Below are 13,669 nucleotides of genomic sequence, written 5' to 3' on the forward strand. Positions count from 1 at the left end.
TTGTTCATAATGTTCTGATTTTATTCCTATCTTCACCTCTCATCTGCTTATAGTACCAAAGACTTCCTTTAACTTTTTCACAAAGCAGTTTCTTCTTATGAGAAGGAATAATAGTATAATCAATTAGATCAGGTTTTTTGGTATGTATTTTTGAATAGGTGATACAAATTCAAAATAGGGACAGTTAATTCAAAAGATATAGAAACATATATAAAATGCCCAGAAAGGCAAATATAGAGAGACAAAAAATAGATTAGTGGTTGCCTAGGGCTAGGAGTGAAAATGGGGACTAACTGTAAATGGACACAGGTTTCTTTTTAGGCTGATGGAAATATTCTAAAACTAGATTGTAGTGATAGTTGTACAATATACTAAGTATACTAAAGTTCATTGAATTGGGGCGCCTGGGTGGCACAGCGGTTGAGCGTCTGCCTTCGGTTCAGGGCGTGATCCCGGCGTTGTGGGATCGAGCCCCACATCAGGCTCCTCCACTGTGAGCCTGCTTCTTCCTCTCCCACTCCCCCTGCTTGTGTTCCCTCTCTCGCTGGCAGTCTCTATCCTGTCGAATAAATAAATAAAATCTTTAAAAAAATAAAATAAAATAAAATAAAATAAAATAAAGTTCATTGAATTATACAGTGAATATTGGAGAATTTCATAGAATATAAGTTATATATCAATAAAGCAGTTACCAAAAAAAAGCATATACCTTCTATTCCTGCTCCCCAGCTACTCCAGAAGCAACCCATCTTACCAATTTATTGTATAATGTTCTACTGCATAATTTGATTACATATAGTTTTAGTTTTTATTTTGAAGTAATAATTACAGTACACACATTTCTGCAGCTTATATATATATATATATATTTTTTTTTTTTAAGATTTTATTTATTTATTTATTTGACAGAGAGAGAGAGACAGCCAGAGAGAGAGGGAACACAAGCAAGGGAAGTGGGAGAGGAAGAAGCAGGCTCCCAGCAGAGGAGCCTGATGTGGGGCTCGATCCCAGGACTCCGGGATCACGCCCTGAGCCGAAGGCAGATGCTTAATGACTGAGCCACCCAGGCGCCCCTGCAGCTTATATTTTAACTTAAAAAATATGTCATAGAGATCTTTCCTTATCAGTACATTTAGAACTGTCTTATTCTTTATATATGGCTGCATAATATTCCACCAAATGAGTAAATCATGATTTATTTCACTGGATATCATTGACGAACATTTAGGTTGCCTCCAATCTTAACTATTTGCAAGCAATTCTGCAATCAATGCTCTTGTTTCTAAGTTATTGTCCATATATATGTGCAAATATATCTGCTGGAAAAATACTACAAACTAAATTCCTGGGTAGAATGCATTTTTAATTTTTAAAAATGCTATCAAATTGTCTTCTAAGTCCTTGAGCCCTTGTGAAAAAATATTAGCAATTCCTATTGTAAAAAGGGGGGCTGATTTCTTTAATACATAAGCAGTTCCTGAAAATAAAGAAGTCAACAACCAAATAGAAAAATAAGTAAGCATACAAATAGAATATGGAAAAATATTACAGAAAAGTAAAAACAAAAATGTTCAACCTCACTTATAATGAAGATAAAACTGTACTAAAATACCCTTTTTTACCTGTCAATGCCCACCTGTCTCGCTCCCCAGCAGACATAGCACAAAGCTTCCTAAGTACTGAGAACAAGGATTCCTTTCCACACTATCAATTTGTATAAAAATAGAATAAACATACTTCTAAATATACTACATTTGTATGTCAAAGAGTTTGTTCCCTATGAATCTCTTCTTGGCAATCTCCTGGAAGATGCATTTCCCAGTGAGGGAATACATCAGTAAAGGACATATGCTATCCAGGAAGCCAGAGATCCAACATATAAGAGAGGAAAAGTAAATTAGATATTGATCGAAGAAGACCTAGGCCAAGAGCTATACAGCAGTACAGGAGTCCTTAGGTTCCAATACAATATGAGACCAGAGGGCCCCAGGAAAGATGTCTCCAAGAAAAAGCATGGATCTATATAGACCAAAAATGTGTGACTATATTGAGCAGAGTTTTGTAGTGCTGTTGGTAAGCTTAGGGGAAAAAAATTAACTCTGAGAGAAATAAAGTTGTAAGTAAATAAATCACAATGCACCCTATGGATCAATCATAAAAATAGTTACATCTTCATAATAATGCAAGCACTGAATATTAATGAAACTAAGGTTATGAAACAATTTCATGGGAGGTTAGAAGAGAAGTATGAATGTGTGCATGTGTGTGTGTGGCGGGAATATAAATTCTCATATTCCAAAGTAGGAAGTCAATAGAATATGTGTAGAATTGATAGGTGAGAAAATAGCAAGTGAGCATATCATTCAGAAGCATAGAGGTAAATACCAGGAGAATCAGGGAAAAGAGTTCAAAGTGGTTGTTTCTGGGGCATGGTACTTGGGGATAAGAAAAGGGTAAGGCAGAAGAGTATAGTTTTGGTTTTATTTCATGATAAATCTTCCAGAACTATTTACTTGTTAAGCTTTGTGCATGTGTTACTTTGATAAAAATACATTTTACATTAAAAAACGAAAGGATTAGATGGCAATGAGCAAAGGACTGTCTTAGCACAAACATTGCCTCTTTTGTATTCAGCAAAAGTGACTGCTTATCTACATGCTCACTGAAAAAAGCTCAGCATAGCTGGCTGTCCTTCCTATACTGTGCATATAATAGAGATTATTCTTGGAAGAGAACACAATAGTTTGAGTGGATCAGCAGTTTTTAGAATGATCATGCATAAAGGACTAAACTAGGGGAGAGAATGAGAAAAGTAAAGAAAAATATACAGAAAAGTAAAAGATGAAAAAAATCCTACATACAAAGGAAACAACATCATTTTGCTTTAAAATATTATAAATTATGAAATGTTATAAATATATTATAAAATCCGTATTATAAGTTATGTGGCTTTATGTAAATAGCCACGTAAATGATGACTGACGAGTGACTTGCAAATAAAAATACAGGTTTTAAACTCATTCCTGGAATGAGTAACTCTTCCCAGCTGAATTATTCTTTGATAACTTCACAAAGAAAGGAACCAAATAACAAATGGAAACCATCAGCCTTTTCAAAATCTTTCAATATTTCAAAAGTTTTAAAAGTGGTTTGGATACATTTGCTCCTGAACACTGGCAATGAAAAACTGAGAATTGAGAGCTGAAAATAGTTCAAATTTGGTTAAGTCTCTTAATTATTTTGCAATAGCTGTCTCTCTTGGAGCATTGTCACCTCTGTCTATGATTCCCTGACCCTGTACACCCATATTCTATTAGAGAAACAAAGTGTCTTTTAAGAAAAAAAGAATATGATTTTGTCCTTAGTTAATATTTACAATGAAGAATGTTTACCAAATTTGCAAATCACAGATAATCTATATTAGGAAGATAGAATCAGCATTCAGGATGATATTTGAAGGAATACAACAGGAATTTAGATGTAAGATCTCCTATTTAGGTTAAAAGAAATAGCCGGAAAATACACATTAAGGGATACATGGTTTGATGACAGACCCTATAAAGAAATCATGAAGTATTGAACCAAAACAATTATAATCTTAGGATTTGTTAATGAAATGAAAGTACTGTACTCAAATTTTGCCCACAGATTATGTTTAGTTAGAATAAATGTTAAGAAAATGTTAGACCAGGATAATTGTAGAGGGCGTTATTGTTGGCAGCTCAACGTTCATTCAGTTTTCCACTGTGGAGTAGCTGAACCTTCATTCCTAGTTTCACAGATAAGCTAATCAAAGTAATCATTCCCATTCCATGGTGATAGTTTCAGGTAATTCAGAGGTAAGGCCAATCAGAATATGGCATTCCTTTGAAGCCAGGGATTGGTTCAGGGGTGGGTCAATCAACATGAAGTTTGCCATCATGTGATGGTGGTAATAATCATCATCTCCTGTTTGATGGACACAAATGTGGAAGCATATAGCTGATCATTGCAGGCAACCACATTATAATCACAAAAGAGGCTGGTTACTAAATGTAGACTATAGAAAAACAGAAAGAAACTCTTACCTCCCGACAATGTATTTTGAAGAGGAGCCAGGGAGATTCTTTTAACATGTAAGTAAGACCATGTCACTCCTGTGCTCAGAACCCTGAAATGGAACCTGATTTCATTCTGAGTAAAAGGCAGGGTCCTTACAAAAGCTTATAATCCTACGTGCTCTGGTCCTCTGTTCACTGTCTTCAACACTGATGACTCCCCTTCACTCATTCTTTGCCATGTACTGGCTTTTTTTGCTGGTCCTAGAACATGCCAGGCACTGTCTCACTTTAGGGTCGTCACTTAAGCTGTTTCTCTGCTCTGCTCTTCCTGCAAATACTTTTATCTACTTCGCTTGCACACCCCCCCCAACTCTCTTCCTCTTTAAGTCTTTATTCAAATCTCAATGAGATGCACCCCGATCACACTACTAAATACAGCCACTTGCCACCCTGCTCCAATCATCTCAGTCCCCCTTTCCTTGCTCTACTTACTCTTTTTATTAAAGGCACTCACCACATTCTAATATATTATACAATTTATTTTTTTACATTTATTCCTTACCATCTGTCTCCCTCTGTTGGAATATAAGCTCTAGAACCAACAGTTTGTTTTAGCCTTGATTTATCTCACGTGCCTCGTACAAATGCCTAGCACAAAGTAGATGCTCCCCAGGCCTTTGCTGAAGGATGAATGAGTAACTGAGCTGCTGGATCACCGACGTTCTGAAGACTGACTCTAGTAGTCTTGCCAGTGATGTGAGCCAGGGAGATCCCTTTACTGCTTTATATATTTGGAGTAGGAATATTTTTTCTAGATAATCAAAAGCAAACTAGCCATTAAAATAGGGAAGGATGAGGGATTCATGTCAGAGAAAGAATGTTTGAAGGAGTTGGAAATGTTTGCCCTGGGGAAAACCAGTGAAGAATATGTTAGTCATCCTTAAATAAATAAAGGGCTGTCATGTAAAAAGAGGAATTAAGCATATTATTTATTGTTCCACAAAGTAGAATAGATTAAAGTTATAGAGAGGCAAATTTCAGCTCAGTGCAAGAATGAACCTTCTAACAATGAAAGTGCCTCACATTGCAATGAGTGGCCTCATGCTTTGGTCAGCTCTCTGTTATTATATGTTCAAGCAGAGGCTGAATGCATGCATCAGAGACAGGATGGAAGAGAGCGCTGCACAGGGCAGTGGATTGAACTAGGTGATTTTTTGAGTCCCTTTCTACTCTCAAATTTGCTATGAAGTATTTTGATGTGGGCACTTATAGTATATTTGCTTAGCCCATAAATACATGTTCTTTCTCTATGAACTATCTCTTTCTCAATTCCTTGACTCTCTTCACATCATGGGCTTTCAGCAGCCATATCTGTAATGTGAGAGCCCAGTTCCTTTGGCCATAGCTGGTTAGACCAAGAATGGGCAGCTTAGCAAAGTGTGTCAATCTAATTCTTCCACCTAAAAACTTAGATATAGGAGGAAAAACTCTCAGTCGGTGTTCTCAAGTGATTAGAAAGGTAACATCTTAACTCAGAAGTAATGGACAACTATATTCTACCATGTGAGCTAAGGAGTGGAGATAACTGGTCTGCGGAAGGAATAAAGGATTGAAGCTGATACAAAGAGAGAGCAACAATAAGTAACAGAGACTGTACTTGTACTGCCTGGTTATCAGAATTTCTAATTCCTAGTTCCAGGCCTTCCTAAGGTCCAATGGTATTCTCTTTCCCTTTCTGTCTTTCTTTTCTGTAACTCAGTCAAGTTGTTTCTGTTACTTGCAACCAAAGAGTTACAATCAATAACACTTTATTTCACTTTTAACTATTGTTTGTGTGTATGGGATCCAGGTTAATAAATTAAACCTTCTACCATTTATATAAAATGGGTAAAAATAAGATTCTGTCTACACATTAACTGGAATGCATACACTGTCACTTAATTGAAAAAAATACGCTGTATGACATTTTTTTGCAATGTATTAGTTGCCCTATCATCATTTCCATCGTATTAATACTTGAAATTAAGTCTTAAAAAATTGTGATAACAGTTCTAAAATGTTGACGTTCACAATGTACAGTTCACAAATGTACAGCATATTTTTATTTAGGTACCTTAATGCTGTTATTATGTCCTGCTCGCTTTTGGTGGGAGCAGGAGGTGGTAGTATTTTCTATTCGGTTCTCCACTTAGCTTTTTTATTCTTTCAGGTTTGGTTGGTGGTGGTACTGTGAACATGATAAAACAGGTATTATGGACTAAACATTTTAAAAAATTGAGAGTGGCACTGAAGTGCAAGGGTAAGGAGGAAGGGCTTTTTCATTGATGCCATTTACCAATTACTCAGGGCAGTGACTACCAAGTTTACTCCCCCCACCTCAAACATTGGGGTCCAGGAAGGGATACATAAAGAAACAACCAGAATCTTTTGGCTAGGTCTCCACCAAGAGAACTGGTCTCACAGAAGTTGGATCTAGCCCCTAAGGAAATTATTTCACCTCTAACACTCTCCCTTCCCTCAGTACTTGGGAACGGAGTCAATGATATGCCAGTAAATGTTTAACAACTGGCTCTCTGGGAGAAAAACTCTGATTTGTTATATTTGTTGATTTGCATGACATAAATACGTCCACCATGGTCGATTTCAAGGTACAAACGTGACTATACATGGATTAGCATAATCTATCCAAGCACAGTTGGCCCTTGAGGGCATACCCACTGATAATAGCCTACCTTGTGTCTAGAACCGGCTCTCAGAGAAAGTGAGCCTCAGCCAGTGCTTTCTGTCATGAATGCTCTGCTCCATATCTTTACAGGGTTTTCTCCTTTACTTCATTCAAGTCTTGCTCAGAAATGACCCTCTCAGATGGGCCTTCTTGGAGAATTTTATTTAAAACAGCAACTCTATCCCATCACTATATTTCGTTCTTTACTTTATTTCTCTTCTTAGGAATTAACAGCCTAACATTATATCATGTATCTATATGTTTAGTTGATTATTATTTGTCTCTCCTCCCAAAATGCAACTTACATAAGAACAGTGAATTTGCATTTTTTGTTCTTTGCTGCCCTCCCAGCACCTAGAACAATGCCTGACATAAAGTAGTCAATAAATAATTATGGAATGAATTAATGAATAGACTTTGTTAAATAAAGTGGTAATCATCTCTACATCCTAAGCGCTCAGCACAGTCCCTGGACCAGAATTGGCACTCAATAAAAATGTTTGAATATATGAATAAGCAATTACATAGATATATAAGACAAATGAGCTAGAGTGGGAAGTTAGCAGAAAGTTCATTTAGGAACATTATATTTCTAGTGATATGCCTGCATAACAGATGGCAAATCTTTTCTTCCTTATCCTATTTCATAGCTTGGAAGACTGAAATACAGAAAAACAAGTTGACTTTACCTATATACATAAAATGTGCTGTCTTTCTATAAGGCTATTAGGTCAACTCAGAAATAAAAGTTTGGATTTGAACCAGTCTGATATAATGAAAAGAACAATGGACTGGCAGTTTATGAGAGTTTACTCTTCCTCTAATTGCCTAACTGAATAGGAGGAAATATTTAGTTTTTTTTTTTACATGAGGTGAAAGGTCCCATTCAAACAAAATAATTTTCTATTCGAAAGGTTTCCGTACATGTTGTGGTTGTTAGTAAGCTGAAGTTATTTAACTCATCCAAGTTGAAGTATGTATAACATAGCTGACCATATGGAATAGAAGATATTCATTCATTCGTCAAACAAATATATATTATTCAATAAACATTTATTTATTCATAAATATTTATTTGACCACCCTATTTAATAGTGTAAATTTCCCCTTAGAACACCTGATCCTCTTCACTATATATTTCTTTTCGCATAACATCTTCCAATATAGCAAATATTTTCCTTATTTTTTATGCCAATTTTTTATTTTTATTTTTTTCCCTCCCTCACTACTGCCTCCCCCTGGCCACTCACAAGGGAAAGAGCTTATCTTTGTTCACCAATGTACACTAAGCACTTAGAACAGTACCTGGCACTCAATAAATATTTGTTAAATGAATGAAATTTATACTTTCTATGTTTCAGACACTATTTTAGGGACTAGAGATAGAGTAGAGAACAAAATAAAGACTCTGCTCTCAAGGAACTTACATTCCAGTGGGAGAGACAGAAAACTATTTATACATGTATGTATGTATGTCAGGAGATGATAAGTGCTGTATCGAAAAACAGCAAGGCAGTGTAGAAAGAGGGTAATAGATGAGAATTGAGTGAAAGGTTTCAGTAGGGAGACTGGGAAAGGCCATCTTGATAATGTGACATTTAAGCAGAGACTTGAAAGAAGAAAAGAGAAGAGAGTGAGACAGCAGGTATGATAATCCAGGCTGCTAAGATGTAGAAATATATTGACTGTGGCTGTTCAAAATTTTTTAAAATTTAAGTATCTAACACTTATTTATTGAAAAACTATCCTATTTCAATCTCTGTGCAAGGTACTGAAAACAAACAAAAAACCCCAACTGTCCTCAACCTCAAGTAATTTAACTTCTGGTAGAGAGAAGAGATGAGAAAATCAATTCTTAAAATTCAGTGCAAAAAAAATAAATAAAATCAGTGCAGCACCAGCACAACCAAGAAAAGCACAAAAGACGTCTCTCACACAATGTTTTTTTGAATGTAAACTGGAGAAGGTTGAGGATCCATGATCAGGTTTCTGGGTGGTTGAAGCTTGAACTGTCAGGTTGCCAGTAGATGAGGCAGGGAAGGCATCCCAGCAGAGGAAACAGCATCTGCAGAGCAGGGAGTCAGGAAAGAGTGTCAAGTGGTCAGAACTGGCACACAGAGAGATATTAATGGTGTTGAGAATTTTGGTGTAAGGAATGGAGAATGAGGAGGAAGCCTGATCCTGAAATATCTGAATATACCGTGCTGATGAGTTTGAACCTTATCCTAAAGGCAATGCAATAGGAAGTTGTTGGAAAGTTTTAAGCAGGGGAGGACATGAGGTCCTTATAAGATATTTGCGTAGACATTTAGGGTAGACACTGAAATTTTAACTTTTTTAAAGTCATAAGACTATTTCATAAAATTGTACCTATTTGACACATTGATATCTCAGAAAGAAAAAACTGCAATACAATGAACTTATAGTTTCTCTTTAACATTGAAATACATAAAGGATATTTAAGCAAGATATTTGTCTTAGTGGCTCTTTCCAGACGTAGTATAGACTGGAAACTTCTTTGATCTGAAGCTTCTATAATAGGCCAATAGGATATTTTCCCACCAATATTATTGCTAATAATATGTTAATATTGCCTTGATTTTACCTTGGTAAATGCAATGGACTGATGGACTTTCCTTTGATATTAATGAGAAAAACAGTTTATTTATATCTCATCAAAAACTATCCCTTTCTCACATTTTCTACAAATACAAAGAGGTTTGTGAAGTTTGGGCAGGAACAAGCAAAATCCTGTCCTTGAAGCACAGAAGAATTTGCCACTCAAAATTTGCCACTTTGGCATAAGGATGATTTTGAGCTGAAAGCAATTGAGAAGAAGCAAATATATAAAATTTAATCTGCTCTCCTTCTATTTGTCTAAAAGCAGGACATAAATTTATAAAGATGTCCTTCCTCCCCTCCGCTAGGAACAACAAAAGTGAATCACTGGAGACAACTTTAGATCCTTATCAGCCTGGAAACAGCACTGGAATAATCTACATAACAAACTTCACTAAACAGCCTTTGTCTACCGTTTCTTTCCCAGATACTTGACTTCCCATGGTTTGAGCCCTAGAATCTCAAGGTACTTTTCCTTTGTCTTGCTACTTCTCTCAAAAAATTATTACTCCTTTGTTATAATGCTATATAAGCCCAAGGTCTAGTCACCCCTTTGAGTTACTAAACCCTGAGTATCTCTCTTGTGTATGTGAAATATACAGGTTAGTAAACTTCTATTTGTTTTTCTCTTATTAATCTGTCTTTTGTCAGTCTAATTTACAGGGTTCCAGTTGAAGAACTTCAGGTAGGCAGAAGAAGAGATTTTTTTTCTTTCCCTGTATCCCATAGGGTACAAGGATATAGTTAAAAAGAAGGTACCCATCTGGCCACTCAGATGTTACACGGACTGTGGAATGCAATGTGACCAATTAGGGTATATTTTAAGATAAGATTTTAATAATTTACAAAATGTATCTTTTTAAACTCATGTCCAGTATAGGCACATCTTCTGGAACTCCTTCCCGATATCACTAAAAAGAGAAAAAAAAAGAAAGAAAAAAAAAGAGGATTTAAAAGCTGCAATAAAATCTTTCAACATACTCCACAATATTCAGATTTTGTATAATTTAGGACGTCTGAGCTTGAGTTAAATTTAAATAAAGTTCATCTTTGTCAAAATAATTCCTTGCTTATGAACAGTATGGTTTAATTGTTTAAGTGTAAGCAGAACGTTTAAGATAACATAGACTATCAACTGTTTCTAAGCACCTTCAATACCCTCAAATACTTCAGAAGTAGTTAATTTCCATACAGTTGATATGCTAATTATAATTAATATGTGAATAATTCTTATCTATTCATTAAATCAGTCCCCCCAGGATTTTTATTAGTCAACATATTGTTAGCTGTAAGCTTGAGTTGCTTAAGACTTAATCGCTGAATGAGTAAGGGAAAATTCTGATGTTTTCTGCCCTTTATCTTTGTCGAATTGAACTTGGTTATTTTATTGAACTATCCCAACTTGTTTGCTACTTCTTTGTTATTATTCAATGCCATTGTGTCTGCTGAAAATATCCACCTACAGTGTAATTTTTGAAGACAATTACTAACAAAACTAACAAAAGTATGTTTCCATCTTGTGGGGTTCAGGACATGCTACCCCAAACAATGGAAACTTGGCATGTTGAATATCTTAAACTGGAGGACTTTGAGAAAAGGGCAGAAGCAGGAAGGTCACTTTGACCTCCCACCATCCTCCTCACCCCTATTCCCTGAAATAGATCATGAAACTCCCATATAAAAGTTACTGTCCCTGTACAAGGAAGAAGAACGACATTTTTATCACCAGAGATGGAGAATTTGGGGTTGAGAAATCTGTACAAACAAACCTTATTAAATTCATCCTTATCTTCTCAGTGACTACTTCACCACTTGCTACTTTGAGTTAGAGAACTCAAACCCCTCTCTTTTGTCAATCCTTCACAAATTTATTGTTTCTTTTCCTAAAAGGAACAACAACTTCCTACTCTGGTCACTTCTTCAGTTCTTCCATGTACATGTAAAAAGTCAATAAAATGTGTGTTCTTTTCTTCTGTTAATTTATCTTTGCCAATTTAATTTTTGAGACCCAGCCAAGGATCCTAAGAAGGTTGAGGAAAACCTTTTCCTCTCCTACATATCTCATCAACTCCCAATAGAATCTAAAAAACAAAACAAAAACAAAAAGTAAACCTTTCCCAATGAATTTTCCTGTAATATTCTTGGAAGCCTTTCATTAAAAAAAAAATTATATATATATATGGTGTACAATATATATATATGGTGCCCCAGCTTTGCTGGCATCCTAAACACAAACTTAACCTGATAATTGGTTAATCCAGTACTAACCGCTGTACTGACCAACCTGACAAATTTTTTCCAGACAATGACCTCAACCAGAGAGCTGAGAGCCAGCACTTACCTTTAGGAACAGATGTCGATGGCTTCTGGTACAGAGTTGCTACAAGGGTGGCTTTACTTGTAGCCTAGCCACAGGAATTTATAATAGTTACTGAATGCACATATGTTTCTGGTTATACAGTCTCTCTTAGAAAATTTACATGTGCTATCACAGTATTCCAATGTTTGAAAATGTCGTGCCCTTGTTATTTGAAAATGACAGTGCTGAGCTGTGCTTTGAGTTGTTTATTTGAAGGCAGGGAAAGGTCAGAGATCCAGTCACATTTTTTTCCTTCTGTTCCCTCTTGGAAAAGGTAGCATTCATCCTTAAGAAGGATGACTCAGAGTAGAGTTTATCTACTGAATGCTTCCTGTGTGTAAGGCATATGCTAAGCAGTCAGGAGATACAGAGGGTCGGTTTGAATCCTATCCTTCAGAAGCTATTAGGGAGGCTTTCCTGACACTGTAGGTAAACTGGCCATGGATCGCCAATGTCTATTCTTGGGAGCCTGAATTCTCATGAGGTATGCTGCCTCTAGTTCCTATGTTCGTGTTTCCTGCACTTGTACAGTTTGCATTAACCTGTACATAGAATTCAGTCCCTTATCTAATTGACATGATAAATTAGATTCTACCAAGTATTTGTTAGATTGTCCCTGAATATTTAGAGGTGACAATGAGGAGTATATTGTGCAGGTTACATATCTGCAGCCCCTCTCCCTTCCTTCTTTCCTTCTTCTTGTTTTTGTATTCTCATCTCTCCCTGTTGAAGCAAACCAAAATTTCCTCCCTCTCTAATGCATATCATTTTAGTGAATACCATTTATTGTTTCAATATGCAATTGGAGGTCACAACTCCAAGAAATAATTCTTCCAAATAATACTATACTTTGTTCTTCCCAAGAGGACCCCTGATGAATACATTTTCTTCCCTCCTTATAGGAGATGAGAGAGAAGATTTAAAAGGTAGGTTTGATTCTCTAAAAAAAGCTTTTAATTGCTACTCAGAAAAACTGTGAACCTCTACCATCTAAATTCAATGCAACAAAAACCGAATCAGAGCTTTAATCTATCATCTTCCCTTTCCTACACCTGAGCAGTTGAGTGCCAGTAGGTGAAAAATCTCCCAGTCTTATAGATACTGCCACCATAAAATCATAATTTCAAACTGCAGCTGGATCTTCAGCTTCTTCTACTAATCTCTTGAGCTGTATTTTGCTTCCTCTCCCTCAACTACTATTCCAAATCTGCACAAATCTCTTCCAATTCTCCACTCACTTTCAGGCCACTTTCATTGACAAAACTGAGGCCATAATGCATAATCTCTCTGAATTTGCCAATCTCTCACCTATAAAATAATTTACATAAACCATTCACATGTATTCCTTTCCTCTAGTTTTGAGGATGAAGGGTGCCCTTTCCAGTTCCTTGATGCTGTACTATCTGGGCCCTTGATCTGTCGATTACTCCCCCTCTTCTATCATTAAACTTTTTTTTCAGGGGCAGGATTCTTTTAACTCAACTACTATAATAATCATTTGACTTTTCTAACCACTGTTCTTATTCATATGAATGCTACACTCCATGACATTTGTGCAAAAATAAGTCTGTATATGGAACAGCTTTCTTAAAAACCTCTAATGGCTCCTTTTCATTATAGGTGAACTCCAAGTTTGTTAACATAGTATACAAACTCTTCATAGTGTTGAGCCTCATTTTCAGGCATTGCCAGTCTTCCGCTTTATGCTCCAAATAGACACCAGTATCCTGCACCCATCATTCCATTTTTGCCTCAATGACCTTGTTAATGTCTGTTAATGACCTTTCCAACTTTCCCACACCACATATGCCCTTTCCCTAATTTAATTTCTGCTTATTTTATTGGAGTCATTTAATATGTCACTTCAACACAAAATCTTTCCTTTTGTGCTGTAATAATATTCCGTGGTTCTCTACCACCCATTCT

The sequence above is a fragment of the Ursus maritimus genome, unplaced genomic scaffold (genome assembly GCF_017311325.1).
Source record: "Ursus maritimus isolate PB19 unplaced genomic scaffold, ASM1731132v1 scaffold_12, whole genome shotgun sequence".
Taxonomy (NCBI): Eukaryota; Metazoa; Chordata; class Mammalia; order Carnivora; family Ursidae; genus Ursus; species Ursus maritimus.